At 39.5% G+C, this 22,799-nt stretch overlaps 1 long non-coding RNA gene across 1 annotated transcript; it reads right to left on the bottom strand.

Moving 5' to 3' along the window:
- Positions 1 to 6,315: 6,315 nt before the first annotated feature.
- LOC126075912 (uncharacterized) lies at positions 6,316 to 21,611 on the bottom strand. Its single transcript, XR_007517353.1, has 3 exons — positions 21,557 to 21,611; positions 12,512 to 12,654; positions 6,316 to 6,342 (listed from the first exon to the last, which is right to left on the bottom strand). It is a non-coding gene; the product is annotated as an uncharacterized LOC126075912 (long non-coding RNA).
- Between the last annotated feature and the right edge of the window lie 1,188 nt (positions 21,612 to 22,799).

The following is a 22,799-nucleotide window of genomic DNA, read 5'->3' as shown; positions in this document are numbered from 1 at the left end:
TGGTATTTCTAGGGTAAGGCATAGTTTTTGTGCTTTAGTTACGTATAATCGAGAAGACATTAACAGCACACATGGATTTCTCTATATAAAAAGGGAATATTTCTGTACCAGTAATGTGTAGGACTGAAATTAAAATGACCAAAACAATCCATTATAATTGCCCAAGCTTATTATATGGGTGAGGGAAGAGTAGGGAGTAAATAAGTATAATCCAAATGTCAGCAGAATTCCCCTGATCTTTGAGTTATCGATAAAGTAACAATACTGATACTAGTAGTAATTATAAATAAATAAAAGCTTTATTTGTGCTTACAATACCAGTCCCTGTTCTAAGTGCTTTGTGTGCCTTATTTAACCCTCTTACCACCCCTTTCAATGATGAAGGAATAATTATCTACATTATACACCCTACTTTACAGATAAGGACACAGGGTAGTTAAGTAAGGGGAAGAGATGAGATTTGAACCAATTGCAAATTGTGTTAAATCACACTTCATTCCTATTGATTTCTCCAGGAATTTTTGAGACAGGGTGGAACTCTGGCTCCAATTTCTTGCTTTTGCTAAATTATTTCAGTTCACAGATTACTTCAGCATCCCCCATATATTGCCCTTATTCTATACCATAACACTATCTGATACGTAACTCCTTTTTCTGAAATTTTAATAGATAGATGATAGATAGATAGATGATAGATAGATAGATAGATAGATAGATAGATAGATAGATAGATAGATAGATAGATAGATAGATAGATAGATAGATAGATGATAGATAGATAGATAGATGGATGATAGATAGGTAGGTAGATAGATAGATATGGTCACACAAGACATTTGTACTAGCAGCAGAACTGACCTGGAAATTTTAAGAATTCATAAAACAAAGATTAGATTTATGAGTAAAATCAGTTCATTAATCCCATTATGCTTGAAATTAAAAATCGTAACTACAGAGTAGTATTCTCAATCTGGTAATACAAATGTGTTATATTTCTCTAACACAACTTTTTAAATTTTGAATTTGTGTTCAGAAGGAGCAAGCAGTTTCCAACTTGCCCCAGGCCTTGCCTTTCCAGATTGCTTCCAGCAGATCAGCTCCATTAGTTTATATTATCATCCTGGACTGCGAAAGCTTTCCATTCACCATCTTCATAACAACTCCGATGCACTAAGCAAGATTAATGCGTGGGTTGTCAGCTTTTAGAGTCCTGAGTTGGAAATCAAGAGGCAGGATATGGGATTTGAGGTATTGAGAGTCTGGTGGAAATTTCACCCATATTTCTAGAGCTGGGGAAAAAAATTCACTGCTAAAGTAAACTAAATAATAATGACAATAAATGAGAATAGGAAAAAATCCATTCCTAAATGAATTTTCAGGATCTAAAAACTGTAGCCTTTTTCCTCAAATCAAAATTGTTTACATTTTTGTCACTGCACCTGGACTAGGGAGAGCCAAACCAAACTCATTGCCATTGAGTTGATTCTGACTCATAGCGACCCTATAAGACAGAGTAGAACTGCCCAATAGGGTTTCCAAGGAGCACCTGGTGGAATTGAACTGTCAATCTTTTGGTTAGCAACCAAACTGTTAACCAGTACGCCATGAGGATTTCCAGGGCTAAGGAAAGAGGTCACAAATTTATGAAAAGGAAAGTTAGGCTACTGAGAAAGAAAAAATTGGGAAAAGGAAGTGCTGTTAGAACTTTAAAGTAACTAGAACGTTCAGATACCAGCCAACAGACTTAAATAAATTCACATTATGTAGGCTATCAGGACCCATCTTGATCTCCTCCAATATTTCTGAAAGCCTTTAATGGTAGTTCTAATCCCATCACTCATTCATTGATTCAAAAAGTATTCGTCATGTACCCACTCAGAGTCAGGCACTGCTTTGGTACTTGGAAACAAAACAGACAAAATCCTTTCATCTAGTAGGGGAAGCCAGACCAGAAACGAACCCACAAAATATATGATCGTTCTAGAAAATGATGAGTGCTCTAAAGAAAATCATGGGCAACACTATGGAGTGTGCCTAGGGCTGAGAGAGCCACTTTGGACTTTAGCAAAGGTTTTGGGAGTGTGAGGGAGTTTACGTCACTGATCCTTTGCCCATTTGAGTTGCCTCCAGCTGACAGCGATCCCATGTGTTACAAAGTAGAACTACTCCATAGGGTTTTCTTGGCTGTGATCTTTATGGAAGCAGATGGCAGGGCTTTCTTCTGTGGAACCACTGGGTGGGTTCGAACCACAAACCCTAAATTAGTAGTCGAGCACAAACCATCTGCACTACCTAGGTACCTAAGCCATTCAAGGCCCAACTTCTCAACAGCTGTCTTAACGTCCATTTGCTCCTGCTCTCCTCACCCCAATTTGTTCCCATCTATTTTTTTTATTATATATATATATTTTATTATATATTATACACCCATTTTTTATATATTTCAACTAGTTTCTCTTTCTTTTGTTTTTATTCTCCTGCCAACCTAGGCTGTCAGCTCTCATCTTCCACGCCTAAGTGGTTGACTTAGGCTGGGCTCTCTAAAGAGCTAAAACCAGTAAAGCGTATAAATATATAGAGAGAAAGACTTATATCAAGGAAATGGGTCACGTGGTTGTAGAGGCTGGACTGTTCCAAGTCTGTGGGTCAGAAAAGAGGCTTCTCCTGATTCACATAGCCACATGGGCTGGCAAATTTAGGATGGGCAGATCAGAGCTCAGGGCTCTTGCTCACAGGCTGCAAAGACCAATGAATCCCAAGACCAGCAGGCAAGGCAACAGGTAAGCTGCTGGCTCAAGTCCCAAGAGCTGGAGGTCAGATGAACAGGAGCTAGCTACAGGACCCAGCGAGAGCAAAAAGGTCCTGAACCATGCCAGAATGTCCACTTATGTTCAATGCAGGCCACAACCCAAAGGAAACTTTTCAACTGATTGTCTACTCATAGCAGATCCTATAATGGGGGTGATCATGTATCAAATCTCAACAGGGAAGTGATCACAACATTATACGACTGCCAAAATACTGAGAATCATAGCTCAGTCCGGTTGACACACAACCTTAACCATCACAGTGGTTATCAAGTTGTTTTCCTACACAAAGTTTCCTTTCTTTCTAAGAGTAGTTCTGGAGCCAGATGTTAAAAAAAAAAAAAAAAAATTAACCCAACTATATTAGTAAATGGAGTCCCTGGGTGGTGTAAATGGTCATCATGCTTGGCTCCTAACTGAAATTTTGGAGGTTCACGTCCACCAGAGGCACCTCGGAAGAAAGACCTGGCCATTTACTTCTGAAAAATCAGCCACTGAAAACCCTGTGGAGCACAAGCCAGCTCTGACACACATTGGGGTCGCCATGAGCTGGAATCGACTCAACAGCAACTGGTACTGATAAACAGACAAAATCCAAACTATTTATCATGGCCTCTGAACCGTACACCGTGGGCTCTTCTATAACCCTTACCACCTCAGTGCCCCTCGCCCACACCGGGCCTCCACCCTGCCCTGCCAAAAGCCCATTATGGCCTTTTCACTTGTTGTTACTTCTACCTGGGCTGGCTCCTTGTCATACTTTAGGTCTTAGTGCAAAAGTTGTCTCTTCAAAAACACCCTTCCTGGCCACCTATTTCCCCTTCCCACCCAGTCAATCACACTGGATGTCATAGAGTGGGCTAGAGCATAAAATATTTCAGGCTTTGCCCCATTTAATCTCTGTCACTACTCAACTCTGCTATTGTGGTAGAAAAGCAACCATAGGCAATGTATAAATAAATGGACAAGACTGAATTCAAATAAAACTTTATTAAGAAGAACAGGCATCTGGCCTGTGGATTGTAACTTGCCTACCCTTATTTTATTATGTCACCCTGTTTATTTCCTGGCTGTTTTCCCAATGTGGAATTTTTTTGTTACTTTGTCTTCCCACTCTATGGAGTAAGCTTCCTGAAAGATGTGAGTGTATCCTTCTCCTTCACTAGTGTGTATCAGCACTTAGAATAGTTAATTGCACATAGAAAATGCTCAATAAATAGCTGTTAAATGAATACTGCCATCACCCATCTGTCAGTCTGTTGTACTGTGGTGGCTTGAGTGCTATTATGATGCTTTCAAATACCAGCAGGGCCAGACATGGTAGACAGGTTTCAGCAGAGCTTCCAGATTAAGAAGAGTAGAAAGAAAGGCCTGGTGATCTACTTCTAAAATTAGTCAGTGAAACTCAGCCAATTGACTCAAACATACCAATCATCACGAAGATGGCACAGAACTGGGCACCGTTTCATTCTGTTATAAAGTCGCTATGAGTCAGAGCCAATTTGATGGCAACAAACAACAATAATAAATGAATGCATGAATGTATTTTAATGCACTATATTACGTGCTATGATAAAGCTCAGCACAAGGCCTCAAGGAGTAAGAAAGAGAGAATAAACCCTGTCTATCAAGGAGGGTAGAGAAACATATCAGAAGAAGCTTCTTGGAGGAGATGAGGCCATTTCCACATCCATCATCTATACCCAACAGAGAAATGTATAGCAAATTAGTAAACCATCCTGAATCTACAATTCATCTCTATTCTCTTGCTATTGTTCCTCTTTCCAAGCTGGTTCTTAAATGTCTGTGCTGAGCCCTTGTGTTCTATCTGGAAAGCAAACTGGAATACAGCCATTACTTTGAATGGTACTATTTGCACAGTGACTTTTTCCCCCTCAAGCGGCAAAAACTTTGCTTGACATTTTGTAGGAAATGTGAGAAAGATTTCCACATGCCACTTTCGCTAGGAATATTATTGTATTCTAGAACAAAATATATATGCAGGTATCTGAGGGAAAAACGTCTTTTCTTTTACAAAAAATATTTAATTTTAGGAAAAACTATTAGCGAATATGGCCGTTCACTTAAGCATTGCTACAAGCAATTTGAGTTGCGGGAGCTGAAGAAAATGAACCACTTCTCTTTTGCTTATCACTGGAAATGGCCAAATCACTATGGATCTCGGTAGTAAATAATGGGCTAAGACAACAGGGTTTGGCAAATGAGTATTTTTATAGCTCAGTGACTCTTCGAATGCAGGCTGGGCCATTCAGGTATTAAAGTGTTATCCGTGACCTCTTAAATGGAGCAAATGGCTCTATAATAATTAAAATACTGTAAATACTGGTGACACGGTTTCTGAGTTTTAAAAGAAATCCTCTTTATTCCTAAAGGAAGGAAATGAGGCGTTGCCTTGTTAGGAATGCACTGTTTACACCTAGAAGCCTCTTGACAACCAACGTACTCAGCTGGTGGAGGAGCCTCATCTGTGAGCCCCGGCCTCTCATTCATCCTCTCTTTGCAGGTTCTGGAAGTTTCTGTGAAGGGACAGCGAAGGCAGCAGCAGCCAGATGCTCTTCAATGCTCCTTTCAGGGGCTTTGCATCTCATTGAGAGCCTTCTCACTTCCTGAGTCAGATTTCACCAACATGTCACCCTCTACACAAGATCTCAACCCTTCAGGGAAATAAAAACTAGTTTCTATTTTTAAAATGATTGGAGACACCTACTCTGCATATAGGAATGCCTTCTTTCTCCTCACCTTTTGCAGATATGCCATTTTCACTACAGAAAATGTTATCACTACCTCTTCTGGGGAAAGAAGCTGTCAAATGAAGCAATCTTTATACATAACTATTTTAACTCTAGGCAGAAAACAGTCATTGGGGGAAATTTTCTATGGCTTTAAAAAAAAATTTTTTTTTTAAGAACAAAAGCTGTGTTATTAATTAGAGCTCCCAAATATTTTTTTGTTGACTTTCTGCTAAGGGCACATGAGAACACTGAACCAAAGTATAACAAAATGGCACCAAAAGGAGGTCAGGCAGCGAGGTCAGGTTCTAACTTGTTGAAGTTTAATTAGTTGTAGCTCTGAAAGCTGAGAGAAACTACCTGAGTAACCACGATAAATTGCCTTGCAGGAAATAGGAAAAAATATCCTTACGGGGACATTTTCAAGAAGACATGACCTAAAAAAGGATGCGGTTGATTCTTGATTGACTGGGGGAATATCAGCTCTTAAAGAACAGCATTTGTGTCTTTTTTAAATTAATTCCAGAGCCATCTAACCTAGGGCATTTACCAGATAAAAGTTCAAGTTGTTCACAGAATCACAGGACTGAAGGAAGCTCAAGAGGCCACAACCTCGAGTCTCTTGCCTATGTAGGAAGTGTCCCCATTCAAAACATCACATTTTTTTTAAAAGATATATATTACCTTTTTTTTTTTTTCTCAGAAGAATCCAGAACAAGATATTCCAAAAATTTTCTTGAAGGCAAGTTCTTCCTAGTATCTCTTTCACTAGAATCCCTCTTAACCTGTCAAATGTAGGAGCAGAGAACAGCTGCTTAAAATCATTCAAATAGCATGGCTTCACTCTTGTGCAGGTGGTGATTAAGGTCTTTCTCTCCCCAGGGTTCTCAGCCTGGGGAGAAAAACCCAGTTCTTTAACATTTCCTCATAAGACTGTTTCCCAAACCACTAATAACATTTTTTAAATGATGCATTGAAGGTCTCCAATTCCTTTCAGCACTGTTCTATTATAAGATTTAAGCTCCTGAAAGAAGCCACAAAGCTCTAAAATAGTGGCTTTTAACATCCATTCCCATATCCTTCAAGCAGAACCCTTTCCTCTGAAGAACCATGTTTCTTGTCCTGTGTACTCTAGGGTGAACAAATGTCCCAGCTTACCTGGGACTGACACGGCTCTTGGGACACCAGACTTTTGGTGCTAAAGCTAAGAAAGCCCTGAGTACAGTTAAATGAGTTGGTCATCCTACAAATAAAAGTCAGCCTGCTCTGACTGGGTTGGGTGTGGAGGAATGGAGGGCTAGGGACCCTAAGGACCTATCACTCTCGCCTCAACCTTGCTACCTGGAGTGGTTCCTCACTTTGACAGAGCTCCTATGACTCCAAGGAGCCCAGACTGAAAATTATGCTCTAAAGAACTTTTGGAAGAATGCTTAGAGCTGAGTTTCTCAGTAGCAGCACTATTAACATTTTGAGCTGGCTAATTCTTTGTTGTGGGGGCTACCCTGTGCACTCTAGGATGTTTTACAGCATCACTGGCTTCTACACACTAGATGCCAGTAGCACACCCACTGAATTATGACAACCAGAAACAGCTCCCAATATTGTCAAATCCTCCCTATTCCTAACCCACACAGAGAACCACTGGTATAGAGTGATAATCCTACCATCTTTTACAGGTTGCAAAGGCATTAAAAAAAAAAAAAAAAAAAGTTGCTGTCAAGTCAGTTCCGATTCATGGTGACCCCATGTCTCTATTCATTGTATTTGCATATATTAATCCTTTAGGACACTCCACACTTTACTTGCAACTGCCTGCCCCACCATGCCTCAGGTACCTAGCTGTAACTCTTCTTGCACATTCGATTCTGTCGGTTGCTTATATTTACAAATTTTTAGTTATTCTACTAGAATTTTCCTGTGAAACCTCCCCTTGTTTGCATGTATCCACTTCTCCAAATTGTCAAGGTCACCTTGAACTTGATTTAAGTTCACAAAAGCAGGTGTTACTGATAAATATAATACGAATATGCTTTATTTCATTATTTAAGCTACTCACTGCAATTGTGAAAGCTCACAGAATTCAGCTCTCAGTGTGCGAGTTTCCCCTACCTGGCAGTACCATTTGCCTATGTCCCTTCTAGTTCTGTGAGCATGGGAGGCACTGAGCTCCAAGCCATTTCTCTCTCTGGGCTTCATTTTACTGCCTTTCTCTGAGCTATGTGGAGAAGTTAGTCCATCCACGGAGTTTCACTTTAAATCAAGGTTGTTCAGCATGTAGCTGACTTTCTTGGATTATGCACAGACCACACCTCACAGATATAGCCGATAATAAAACCAGGACTTGGGGAAATCTGGCTGAGTGCCTAGTAAAGAAAGTAGCTGACATTTTAGTCTTCTTGAAGCTGTGAGGACTGAGGCCTTGGTAGATTTGTAGCCTTGATCAGGGGTCACTTGGGCCATTAGACAGAAATTATGGTGGGTTTGATTTTTAGTGGAAATAAACCTTGCCAGTAGTCCATCAAAGATAATTTGTCTTGGTTCTCTATTCACTTATCTTTAGGGAGTAAAAGTCAGTGAAACAGAAGGATTTGTGTTTTTCAGATGCTGCTGAGCATAATCAGCCTGGGCTGGTGTGACCTCAAGGCCAGGGAATGGGACATCTCAGAAGCAATTCTCACTTCTGACCTACTCCCAGATGGATGTAGGGATGACTGTGAGGGGAATTCAGGACAGCACTCCCATGTCCCTCTTCTCATTTATTGTCTCCTGCTATAGTGGGGAATGGAATTATATTTTTCTTATCAACACCCACAAATACTCACATAACACATACACACTACATAAAGCACATACTACATATATAATGTACATGCACACCACATACACATATGTACACAGATGCAGATAGACACACTGCACACACACCACACACATGCTACACACAAACACATACTACATGCATACATTTACCAGACACATACACGGATACTATATACATATGCACCACACAAGTACTACACATATATACAAACATGAATACTACCCCCCCACACACATCATGTCACACACATATACACACATACTGCACAAACACACACACTCTGACATTTTAATTTCTCTTATCTTTTTCATTCATTTTTGTGGCTAAAAGATCTCTACAGAACCAGGGCTTTAAACTGACTCTTCCCAGCTGAGTCATGCCGATGAAGTGAAACCAGAACAGACCTAGATTTGTAAACTATGACTAAACCAGAAAGGTAACCAGAACTGGAAAAATTATGGGTCTGTGCCCTGCTAGAAACTTAATCTCCCTATTAGGAAACAAGGGCAGCATGCCCGTTGCATAGCAACCAAACCTCTTGACCAGCAGAATCAGTAACAGCGGTGCTTGGCTCAAAGGTGGTGGCCAACCATGCTACTTTGAATATAGGTCACTTTCCACAGTCCTGGCAATAATCTAATCTCCCATGTCAGGCTTCTGAAAGGGCTCACTACACCTCCTCGTAGTCCCCATTCCAGGGCTTCGATCCATAATTTTTCCCGTTCTGGTTATTATTCTGCTCCACTCAAATTTTAAAAATCCAGATCTATTCTGATTTTGCTTCATCAGGCATTATCTGAACTGGTTCAAACCAGTTCGAAGCCCTGTATAAAACTAATTAGAATCCTAGAAAATAAGACATCCTTCAGACTAACCTTTCCCTCTTTTTTTCTATGAGAAAATGAGTAGAGAAATCTTACAAAGCACATACCCTAGGTCACATTTTTGCTAATAGCAAATTTGAAAACAAAACTTAGATTTTTTGCTTCAGAATCTAAGTCTTTCACAGCAGAACTTCTCAAACTTTCACACGCACGTTTATGAAGGCTGAAATGCAGATTCTGATCAATGTATTAAGTCTGGGGCGGGGCTTGGGATTCTGCATGTCTAACAAGCCTTCAGGTGAGACCAGTGCTGATGGTCTGCAGGCCACACTTTGAGCAGTAGGCTTTACAGAAAATCAGCATTTTCCAAATCTGCCCACCATTGGAATTCATCTCAGACCTACTGAAATCAGAATTTCCAGAGATTGGGCCCAGCCAGGAACTTTTTTTTTTTCTATAAAGAAAGGTCCTTAGGTGATTCGTATCATCAGCAAGGTGTGGGAATCACTGCTGTGTATCCCACTGCATTTTGATTTAATTTTCACACTATGGGGACAATGAAGAGGGAACGAACCTCTGGAATTAAGCAGCCCAGACTCAGACCTCATGATGAGAGGCCCACAGGAGGATTCCTGACCTAGCTGGGCATGAGAGTTAATAAGCATAACAGCAGAGTTGGGTAAGCCTTTTTGAAATCTGTTTTTGGGAGGGGGTGGCCATAGAAATGAATAAAGGAAGGAAAAGGCAGAGGTGATAGAGACCCTAAATGCAATTAGAAACCTATTATGTCACTGACACAGGCTTACTTTGAGTTTCTAGGGGTACAGCTAAGATAACTAATAGAGGAGGATTTGAAGAACTCAAAAAGTGTAATGAAGTACTTACACCAGGACCAGGAGATGGCAGAGATTTGGGCCTCCCTGGATATGGGCCAATTTCCATACCTACTCTGTGAATTCTACCACCTCAACAACGGCTTGGTAGCAGATTTAGTGTAAATTTCTGGATTAAGAATAAATGAGGCACTCTTTGCCAGTATGAAGCTCTTAACCATACCTAAATATCTTAGGAGTTGAGAGAGGTTACGGTTTATGCCTGGGGTGTGGTTCAAAGTTATGTGCCCTGTGGATGCTCGATGAATACTTGTTGACTATCAGATTTCACTTTACCATGAAAGCTGAACACCTGTGCATTTTCTATAATCATGTCAGATACACTGGAACTCTAGAAGCACAGGGTGGGAGATTTTTCTCACCTCTATTCTCTGCAAGAACTCCCTGCACGGCTTATAAATATGCTGATCAAAACCTGCATCAAAAAGAAATCGCATTTCCATATTCCCAGTTTCCTTCATGATCAGAGAATGGATCAAAGAGAAAGCACATCTCTACATTCCCATTTTTCTTTTCATTCCTGATTTGGAGGTCAGAAAAGACTCACAGGTGGGAATAGGCAAGGGATACAAAGTCCATTTGGGGCAGAACGCATAAGAGCTCAAGGCACAAGTATTTTCAAATTATTTCCCCAGACGTACTTACAGAGATTTAAAAAAAAAAGTCTTGTCTTTTACTTAATCCATTCTATTTTAATGATAGTGACAATAAACTATTTTTACACTTTGATATTTGAAATAAAAATGAAAAGTATTATAAGCTTTAATGTAGTACATGATGCTATATTAAATTTTAGTCATAATGCCTAATTTAAAAATAATATTTTAAGGTTGAGTTGTACCTTAGATATAACTAAGATGAAAATGAACTTGCTTCCTTTAATTGAAGATGTTCTAAGATCCACCTCAAAACTGACTCATTTCCTTGGTTGTTAAAGTGATGACTAGGTTAAGTTTGAAAGTTTTTAATTGTTGAATTTTCTCTCAATGTTTTCATGTTATTTCTTTTTGTTTTGGTTTTACCAGCCCAGAAGTAAGAACTCATGCTGTGAACATGAGTAATTTTCCTAACAACTTAGTGTGAATTAAAGAAACTAAAGTGTGCTGCTGTATTTATTTGAACAGCTTGCCTAGGATTATAATATTAATGTTTCTGCTTTCTTTTTGTGAAGGTGCTATTGACCCTAAAACAATCTTATTACACATTTTAAAGAAAGTGCCCACACAGAAAACAAATAAGCTATGTTACTTCACAGTTTCAATTACACAAAGGGATTCAGAATAAATTTTAATACATTAAGCTATTTGATTCCAATAACAATTTATTGAGTATGGTGAACTGAAATAAATGCAATTTCTCAATATCTACAAAGTAATTATTCATCCTGTTATTAAAGGGACTTCTAAAAACCTTCCTAATTTGAAGAAAGGAAGAGAGAGAGAAAGGAAGAGAGGTGAATGCCTAAGAAATAAGTTGCTACAGAAATCTAAGTTCTCTGTTAGCTTTAAATGAACTAGTTGCATCTCTACTGCCACCTTCCTGAGGCTTAGCTTCTTGAAAATGAGGGTATTGAATCAGACAGCATCTGAGATCCTTATCAGTTCTACCAGTCTATGATTCTGTGCAATAAAATTAGTCTCAAAATGTTCATAAAGGTTTCTTTATAGATTAAACGGTACTGTGGATCTTACTTTGGAAGCTAGAATTTCTAGATTTCCCCGCAGTCCTTTGAGGTGTTACAAAATTATCTACAACTTTCACAGGGAGATTTTACAATCCTCATCGTTGCCCAGAGCAGAAAATTCCAGGGTCTGCAGCACTATCAGTTGCCTTTTTCTTTTAACTCAAAGAGAAGTCACTTTCTTCACAGTTCACAACATGGGCACCCAGCGCTAAATGACCCCAACAACGCTCACGTGTGCCTCCCTCCACAGCCCAAGGAACATCCTTTCCCCTTCCTCAGCACAAGCAGCAGCACCATGCTCTTTCTAGTCTTTCAAGTCCTAGCTCTTCTGTATGCCACTTATCAATGATAAATTTTTCTTGAAGCTATCCCTTCTTATGTGTTTCCATAGCTATCCATATCATCAGCTCATCATTGCTAAGTAAGTTTCCTTGGTACTACATGCACACACACATACCTACATACACATATAGGCATAAACATAATTTTACTTTTTTATTCAAGTGTAACTTCCATATGGTAAAGTGCACAATCTGATGAACTTTTAACTAACACTGTCAAGTGTACAGCTTCATGAATTAACACATGTATTCACCAATGTAACCACCACCCAGATCTAGACAAAGAAAATTTCCAGTACCCAGAAAGCTACTTAACACCACCTCCCAGCCCTGGTGACTCAATTTTTACAATTCCAAATATCCCACTCATGCTTCAAAGAATCTTCCATACCCAACATTTGGTCACGTCATGGCCTCTGAAGACTGTTTGGTTTTCCACATCTCCTTCATCTCACTGCCTTCCAAATGGCTAAGTGGTTCTTGGCCTGCTCTAACACTCGCATTTTTTTTTTTGGTCCAGAGCAGGCCATGTGCCTAAGTATGATAATAACAGCAGACATTACACCACTGGGTATTAAGTCCCTACCAGAGGTTTTTTTTTATAGGTTAGCTCTATCCTTGCACTTAATATTCATTATCTCAATCAATCCCCAGCATAACTTAGTTGCTTTTGCAGACTCTGCTAATGTCTCTTTCAAATCTCTATTAACTCAAACACAAACAGTTGGTGTCGCATTGATTTGAATGCAAGGTGACACCATGTGTGTTGATGTAGAACTGTGCTCCATAGGGCTTTCAACAGCTTGTCTTTCAGAAACAGAACACCAGGTCTTTCTTTTGAGGTGCCTCTGGGTGGCCTCAAACTTCCAACTTTTCAGTTAGCAACTGAGCATATTAACTGTTTGCACCACCCCAGAACAACTCAAAACCTACTCCTCCAGAAAGCCTTTCTGATAATAACAGCAATGGCTGTTATTTATTGGGTGACTGCTATATGCCATCGCACAGCTCCATGTGTTAAAAAATGGGCGTGATTACTAGGTTCACATTTACAATTCAGGAAGAGGCAGCATATTCAAGAACATTTGTAGATAGTAATGAAATGTGATAATTTTTACAGAGGAAGTTCACAGAGGTTTAGTGGTAGGCCTGGGATTATACAGACAGTGAAGTGCTGAGACAGGGCCTTTTAACTGTGAGACCTTCATGCTTTCCCCTTTTCTTCCATGCATTGCTTTCATTCATTTACTACACAAATATTTATTGAGCCCCTACTATGTGGCAGATGTGGTTCTACACACTGTGGACATAACAGGGAGGAAAACACAAAACCTCTGCTCTTGGTGAGCTTACATTCTAGCAAAAAGTAAACATAGTAGGTAATCACATAGTACTGTTAGATACGGAGCCCTGGTGGCCCAGTGGGTAAGTGTTCGGCTGCTAATGGAAAGGTCAGCAGTTTGAACCCACCAGCCTCTCTGTGGGAGACAGATGCTGCAGTCTGCTTCCATAAAGATTACAGCCTTGGAAACCCTACGGGACCAGTTCTACTCTGTTTTATAGGGTTGCTATGAGTTGAAATTGACTTAATGGCAATGGTTTTTTTGTATTGTTAGATGGTGTTCAATGCTCTGGAGAAAAATAAAGGGTGAGGGAGTGTGGGCTGTGCTATTGAGCAGGTGTGACAGTTTTAAACAGAGAGTCAAGGTAGGCCTGAGAAGGTGATAGAGTCAAGTCATGAAGGATCTGAGGAAGCCAGCCATGTGGTTACCTAGGGATAAAACATTCTATAGGGAGGAACCAGCAAGCACAGAAGTCCTGAGGTGGGAAGAGCGAGTCAGTCATTGTGGCTGGATGGGGTGAGTAGGGTGAGATACAGAGAAAGCTGTAGAGGATAAGGTAAAAGAAGCATGTGAAGGAGTGGGGTAGGAAGACAGGGGAGGGTCATATCCAGATTGTGTAGGCACTTATAGGTCACTGGAACAATTTGGGCTCCTCCTTATACTTATCACTACAGAAAAATGTAGTGTGTGTGTGTGGTTTACTATATTATTAGAAATCCAAATTTATTTTATATTTGTATGGCTCATTTACCAACTAGCTTCTTGAGGACACATATCAAATTTTTTTTTTTTTTTACTATTTCTCTGAGATTCCAAAATACTATGCAAAAAAGGGCAAATATACTGTCAGTCCCCACCTCCTGTGCCCATAGGGTCCCTGTTATCAATCCTTTCCTGCCAAATACTGCCATAGCCTCAGCTCCTAAAGAATTCATTAAGCTTCAAAGCATTTCTGCATATCTATTACCATTTTTTTCAGCTGAATTTATGGGGATAATCATTCAAGACATCAAAAACCATTAGAACCTGGCATTCTTCTCCATAGAAAATTTGTAGCTATATTACATCAACAACTGTGTACATTATATTACAAGCAAAACACACTGACAAGGACGGTGACATTGTAATTGTGTGATGTGAGTTACAAAACATAACACCAGAAATGAGAGAGCAATATAACATTTCATTTTTCAATAGGCATTAATGGCATTGCTATAGATTGTGAGAACACATTACACTAATTGCCAACACACTGTGCCAGGGCAAACTGGAAACATAATGCATCCTGACACAAGCATCCAAGTCAGAATTTCTTAAGTGTAATCCACAGAACACAAACTATTCATTTGTTTAGCCAATACATATTTATTAAGACCCTACTGTATGCCAGAATTAGAAAACCAATGGTGAACAAAAAATAGACACAGTCATTGCTATGATGGAGTTTTCATGAACCAAATTGTCAGGCAGGGGGCACATGACAAACGTTATAGAAAAAAAAAATGTACTATGTACAACTGTTCCATAGGGTTTCCAAGGAGTGTCTGGTGTATTTGAACTGCCAACCTTTTGGTTAGCAGCCTAGCTCTTAACCACTGAGCCGCCAGGGCTCCATGAGAGCTTTAGGAAGGGAATTTGACCAATCAGATGAAGACTTACTTAAGAAAGTAAAGCAGAAGCTGCAATCTGAAGGATGAGTGAGTGAAAGGGAAAGGAACAGTTTTCCTGAGAGAGTGCAAAGGCCCTGTGGTAGGAGGAACATGGGAAGGACATAGGGATTACCAGTGGTGTTACCACATTCTTCTCAGAGTATGCATAAAAAAACTGAGGAGAAAAGTACGGATATCACGTGGGAGATTCAGGAAGTTGCTACTGGACAGAGACAGTTGAGTTCAGTTGATTTGTCTTTTGTGTGCAATGTTTTCTTCTATCACCCCTTCCCTGGATGTGCGTTCTGTGTCTGCTGCCCAGTATTAAACTCAGATTTTATTTGACACTTAGAGTGCCAGAGTAGCTGCCTCATTTCTGCTGAGATAAATGCAATGAGGGTAAAGAACTGGACAAACAGCAAGGTCATCTAAGGAAGTAAGAGAGTTAAAACAAGGAGGGGAGAGAGAAAAGGTGGGGTGTGAAAGAGAGATAGCAACAAGAAAGGGCTCTAAGAAAAAGCTATCCTTCCTCATGCCATATCAAATACTATAAAACTATAATACTACAGTGTCTAATGTACTCTTAATAGTTGGCAAAATATTATCTCTTTTGAAAAGTATATAATCAGATCTAGTATTATGACTATTTATTACAGCTAAAATTAATATTTTGAGGAAAGTAGCAGTGATTTAAATTGAAAGGCTATATACTGAAGAAATTTTTATGCACCTTATGGAGTCCTGGATTATTTTAATATTACTACTTTTTTGCTAATGGACAATCACGCTGATTTAGCTTACAAAATCAGCGTGAGAACTACTTAGTTACCCCAGTCTTGAAGTTTTTTTTTTTTGTGTGTGATGAATCTGAGACCCTAATGATATTTATTCATTACATTTTTAATGATATATCAGGTTACCATAGCAATTCTTGTTCCCTGGAAACTTCTTTCTTGCAACACACATTTATCCTATGCTGTATTAACAGCCTGATCCTATTGTTTGAGCTGTCTCATTAGCTCTAGTAATCTGGAGCTATTTCAAAATGTTAACCAGTAAAAAAAAAAAAATACATATATATATATATATATATACACACACACACATATATATACTATGGTTATTTAGGAATAATATTTACTTAAGAAAAGAACCCACCTTCAAATCCCCCTTATACCATGAAGTTTTCCTTGATCCTATAAGCGATCACTTTTACTACAAATACTTAGAGTTTATGCCTTTGAGTTTAATGATTAAGTATATACTCTTTTATATTGTTCATCAGTTATTTTTATGTTCGTCTCATATCCCCATGTAGGTTATAGGCTCTATAAATTAGAAGCTAAGACTAATACTTAATTTGTATTCTGCTCATTTTCTTATACAATGGCTTTTTATCAAGTTAAGAAGTAAATTAATTCTTTGACAAGAAGTGTCTTGACCATTCATTTATTCACTGGTTCATTTATTTACTCAACAAATATCAGCCATCATATCCACTGACCAAGGTACTAAGTATGGGGTGAGCATAGGAATGCAAAGATCAATTGGCTTGTTTCCTCCAGTTCTAATAATAGTAACTTCCTTATACTTATTGATTACTGTTTAACACAAGCTATGTCAGATGCTTTACATGCATTGTCCCATTCCATCCTCAAAACAAACCTCCAAAAGTAGGTATTATTATCCCCAATATTCAGAAAAAGACAAAGTCATTGAGTAACCTACCACGGTTTGAAAAAATTTTCAAAGTTTGAGTAATTTAACGAAGATCACAAAGCCAAGAAGCGGCAGAGTTGGGATGCAAAGTAAAGCCAGTCTGACTCTGTTGCCTAATTTTTTTCTACTCTATTTTGCCTCTCATTAAGTACTTAGAATAATATGAGTGACTTTAACAGGGGGCAGAATCAAAGTAAAAGACAGAAAAAGAAGCAAAGCATTTTAAGTATTCAGAGAAGGAAGATATGAGGATTGGTGAGCTGGATCAGATAAAACTTAATGGAGGAGATTATCTATGAGATAGAATTGTTGGATAGAACTTCTAAAGAAAGTCTAAAGAGGAATTTCAGATGTTGCAAATAGCAGGAGTCCAGAGGGTTCCCCCATTTCCCATTTCAGAAATAGTTTGTTAGTTTTCAGGAAAATGGAGTAAATGAATTTGTATTCAATAAGAGTCTAGAACAATATGCAAAGTGCTTGGGTTTAATTTGGCAGGAAACAGGGAGTCAGTAGTAATTTAAGCAGGGAAATTCTTCAGGAAGTTAATTGGGATGTATACTGAATTAAGGAAACATTTAGGGGATCATCATCATAGTCAAGGCGAGAGGTAGTGAAAGACTGAACCAGAATGACAGAATTAGGAACATCACAGAGAAGACAAGAGAAGGCGATTATGGAGAAATACGGAAGAGCTTTGTAAGTAAGAGAACTACAATATTTTGGTGTGATTGGGATGGTGGCAATGTGATTACTAGAAACAGGAAAATCAGAAAAACAAGCTAGCTTTTGAAAGGGCCCAGAGTTGGAGATACTGATGAGTCAGGGAAAAGTAGAATTTGGAGATAAAACAGGTTGAGGATTAACGATATCAATTAAAAAGTCAAATGCATTGACGTGATAGTTAAGGCTGTGATTCTGAAGGAGATTATCATACAAACAAGGACAGAGAGAGTGAGAGAAAGACAGAGAAAGAGAGAGCTGTGTTAGATTCCCATCAACTCACACAATGTCTAGCATGCAGGAAACAACAGCACATATTTGTTACTGAATAAATAGGATGAGGAGGAAGAAGAGACTAACATATAATCAAAGGGTCAGGAAAAGGAGCAGGGCGTGGAAGTGTCAAGCAAAAGATAACATCAAGACTGAGGTTGATCCATAATGCCAAACACTGTGAAGAAATCAAGGTATCAGAAGAATAGAGGATGATCAAAAGTTGGGAAAGGAGAACTAGATGAAGGATGAAAGAAGAAAGGGATAGTAGATAGAGCAAGTGCCCAGATCAAGGTCAGGTCATCAGAGTTGAAAACAAGTGAAGAAAGCAGGTTAGCAGCCATCAACATAGATGTTGCCATCAAGGAGGTGCTGGCAGGGGACAGGATAAAGACAATTATGTAGTGAGTTATCCGGGCAAGACTGATATATCCCATGTGGATCGTATCTCTCCAAAAGATTTCATCCATATTCAGGAGGAAGGATTTGTTGAGTGAAGGTGGCAATACAAAGATCTCAGAGTACCAGTGGGGGTATAGCAGGCTGATCCCTCTTCCTAAACAACAGAATCAAAAGGGTAGCCTTCAACAGGTAGCTTCTAAGGAAATGCTGTCACAGAAAAGTCTAGTTTTTTTGTCTTTTTAAAAAATTTTTATTCTGGTAAAAGTATAGGGTCGCTATGAGTCGGAATCGACTCGACAGCAGCGGGTTTGGTTTTGGTCTGGGTTATATAAACCAAACCCGCTGCCGTCAAGTCGATTCCAATTCATAGCGACCCTATAGGACAGAGTAGAACTGCCCCATATTGTTTCCAAGGAGCGCCTCGTGGATTCGAACTGCCAACCATTTGGGTAGCAGCCGTAGCTCTTAACCACTATGCTACCAGGGATTCCAAAAGTATATATGTCATAATATTTTTCTTTTTAACCACTTTTAAGTGCATGATTCAGTGGCATTACATTTATAAGGTTGTGCAAACATCACCACAATCTTTTCTGTCACCTCAGAAAGAAACTTTGTACCTTTCAAGTAATAATTCCTCATTTTAATTAAACTTTTGAGGCAAAGATGAGAGTCGGGCTTATTTTTGATTGAATAAGGATCCCACAGTTTATAATGGAAGGGCTGGCTGAGGGGCAGGAGATGAGGAGTGAGTTTGGGAGAATCTCTACCACATTCCTGGGAAGAGTCTCTCCCATAGAAGGGTTAGAATTACAGATCCAAGAAAAAAATCCCTCTCTCCTGACATTTATGATATGCTTCATTTTTAGTGGGCAGTGATGTATGCCTCCTGAGCCCAGGTAAATCACAACATAAAAAAAATTATTTTTTCCTACAGTTCCAAACTTGTGGTCTTCATCATAAAACCCTGTATTTTACTTTTCTCTTCATTGCTAAAACCCTGGTGGTAATATTCATCATTCCTAATAACCCAACTGAATGGAATTTGACTTTGACTAATATAATCAAGATCAGAAGTGCATTATACACTGGCCTCTCTTCTTCCTTCCTGAATACAAACATGATTAAAAGGTTTGGAAGAAAACAAATGTTTCTGATGCAAATGAGAAGAGGAAAAATACTGGCTTCACTTTCTGTCCCAACATCAGTAGAGAAGAAGTGTGATAATTCAAGTCTACGAACTTATTGGGAAGAAGAAAATAACAAGAAAGCTTAAAATTACAGAGAAATCAAAGAACACAAAACCAAGTATGGTGCCCAAATAGAAAATAACCTGGAAGGATAGTGTAGGAATAAATATTGATTGTAAGCTCTGATAGCAAAACAAGACTCTGTTTCCAGTGTCCCACTCTCTAGCATACAATCAGTGGCCCACACCTGGGACACCAGAGAAAGCACAGGCCCAGGGTCCTGTGTGAAAACTTGTATCGCTCCACGCAGAGGCACAGAAAGAGAGGTTAGTTCCAGAACTGGCTTAAGATTAGAATGGATCGAATTTCAAGGAATCTAAAAGTTGGGGTTTGAGGTTGGAAATCATACGCCATTTGCAGCCAGAGTTTTGAACAAATTAAGGGACAGAGTAGTCAAGCAGATGGAGACCAAGTGTCAACTTTATAAGCAATCGCCGTCAAGTAAATCCCAACTCACGGTGACCCGACATGGATCAGGGCAGAGCTGTGCTCCACAGGGTTTCCAATGGCTGATTTGGGGAAAGTAGATCACCAAGGCTTTCTCCTGAGGCACCTATGGGTGGACTTGAACTGCCAACCTTCTGGTTAGGAGCTGAGTGTGTTAACTGTCTCCACCACACAGGGACCCTATCAGTTTTATGAGCATATTGGAAACCATGGTTTAGGTGTGCAACAACAATGGACTTGCTCCTTCTGAAGCTGGGGATTGTGCAGGCCACTGAGTCACAGACAGCCCAGTTCATTGCAGATTTCCCCCTTGTACCAATGAGAAGCACAGCAGAAAGGGAACTTACTGGCTCAGAAAGGAAAAGGAGGGGGAATACACCCAGTTACAAGTCCTGCTTCCAAATCTCTGTTTAGATGATTGACTCCTCCACCTCTGAGGAGGAATGAGTGAAGAAGCAGAGAGGAGAGGATGACACACTGATATCCCTTGGCATGGAAACAGGAAGCTATGAAAATGAAGGTGCCCACCGACAACCCCTACCTCCACGCAACCTTGAGTATGATCTAGATTACCCTGAACTTGACCCAGGGAACACCTGAACACTTATAGCTTTGGTGTCCCTCCTTACTGGAGGTGAACTGACCTCAAGCAACCGTGAGATCCAATCTCCAGGGGCAGAGCCAGCAATAAAAAAAGAGAAGGCAGTGTATTTCTATAATAACCCCAGTGAATAAGGAGGTTATAAAGGGGCACTGCAGGCCAGTTTCTGCCGACTAGTACATTTTATTTTCCCTCAGGGACTTAAAGAAAAAGCAAAACAAACAAACATTGAATTAGATGCCAGCATTTAAAAAACAGGATACTTTACTTAAAAATTTGGGTTACTGTCTTCTGTGGAAACACTGAATGGTCTGGCAACCCTGGACCCATGCCCCAGCAAGGATCATATTCACCTAGGTGAACTGTGATTGTCTCTTTGCCCCAGCCCCAATCTGCTTGCTTCACCCATTTCTATATTCACCTGGCCCCGGGGCCATTTGGGTTACTAACCCTTCTCCAAGTAATAAGCAGATGGCTTGTTTTGCATTTGGGCTCCTGTGGAAAGATTTATTAAATGAGAAAGCTCAAGAAGAAACAAATTGAAAAGGGCAGAAGGGAGGGAAGAAAAAAATTTAGTATGCAAATTAGAATCTGGCAGATTTACAGGAACAAGGAAAAAGTAGCAACGGAAAGGAACAAATGGCAGCTGAACAGTCAAGGACCTGATTCTGGTATGAGAAAACCTAGGAAGCAGAACTGCTAGACAAGTGACAAGAGGCAGCCGGGAAGAGTAATGCTGAGTAAACTAAAACACTGTGTTTAGCCAAGAAAAATATTACTTCAAAAATCACTAGCCTTCTTGTCTGTTAGTCTTTGCAGGAGGCAATGTTCTTTATAACCAATCACCATTTGAAAGCATTACTGTGCTCAAAGACAATTCAGACGCACAAAGTGCAATGCAGAGAAAGGAGTGGAGATGGATTCTGACTGAAATTCACCTCCAGTATGAGCAGGATGCCTGATACCATGTGATCCTGCTTCAGGGGCAGATTATCCAATAACCAAAGTAAGCTCAGTGTTTACCTTACTTACCAGATCATCCGTAGTGAACAATCTCACATTCTATAGGACGGTGCACTGGGGTTGGGAGACAGATGCCAGTCATACCTAGAAGCAGAATCTTTGATGTGGTGATAAAAAAATTGAAATCGTTCACTACAAAATGATCTGGTAAGCAAAGTAAACACTGTGCTTACTTTGTTTACTGGATAATCCACCCCGATCAAGGGCATTAACTAGAGCTTTACAAACCTGGTTTCCTCAGAAAATATTAATAACTTCAAAGTTAGAGATAGCCACAAAAAACAAAATTTTAAAAGCCAAAAAAAAAAAAATCAAACTACTATCATATTATTTCACATACTAATATAGACTAGACTCTTCAAGAAATGTATAGAAATTAGCAAGCCACATAAAGCAAAAATGTAATAAAAATAGCTTTCTAGGCACTTTAAGGTACTTTCAAGCTAACTTCTTTTAATGACTCTCTAATTTAAATACTTGCAGTGAATCCCTCTCTCAGCCTATCAAGGATTTGCCTTGGTTTCATTCGCAGCATACCCGTAGCCACCCAGTCGATTCCGGCTCATAGTGATCCTATAGGACAGAGTAGAACTGCCCCACAGGGTTTTCAAGAAGTGGCTGGTGGATTCAAACTGCTGACCTTTTGGTCAGCAGCCAAGCTTTTAACCACTGTGCCACCAGGGCTCCATAAGACCTTCTATATAGCAAGAGGTCAACCTAGTGTCATGAAATTATTTGTTGAATTTACTAAGAAAAATCTCAAGACATGTAACACCTTGCTCAGTAACTATGCACTTATCAACTAACAAGGTAAGGCATTTAATTTTTCTGGACTTGATAGGTAAAGTGAGATGGAGGGAAGGGTTTGATTAAAGCGATAAATTACCAATGAGAACCATTTCATGTCTAATAATCATAGCAAACAGTTATATAGTGCCAACCACTTACATATGTCAGGCACTGCTCTAAATAATACCAGGATAAAAAACCAAACCAAACCCACTGCTGTCGAGTTGATTCCGACTCATAGCGACCCTATAGCACAGAGTAGAATTGCCCGATAGAGTTTCCAAGGAGCACCTGGCAGATTCGAACTGCCAACCTCTTGGTTAGCAGCTGTAGCACTTAACTGCTACACCACCAGGGTTTCCAGTATAAGGATAGATAAGAGTATACATGTATTTACATGCATCTCCATAACAATCGTTGTAACAGCCCATGAATTAGGTCCTAACATTATCATCCCCATTTT

This window comes from Elephas maximus, chromosome 4 (assembly GCF_024166365.1).
Source record: "Elephas maximus indicus isolate mEleMax1 chromosome 4, mEleMax1 primary haplotype, whole genome shotgun sequence".
Taxonomy (NCBI): Eukaryota; Metazoa; Chordata; class Mammalia; order Proboscidea; family Elephantidae; genus Elephas; species Elephas maximus.
This window is presented reverse-complemented; position numbering and strand designations above follow the sequence as displayed.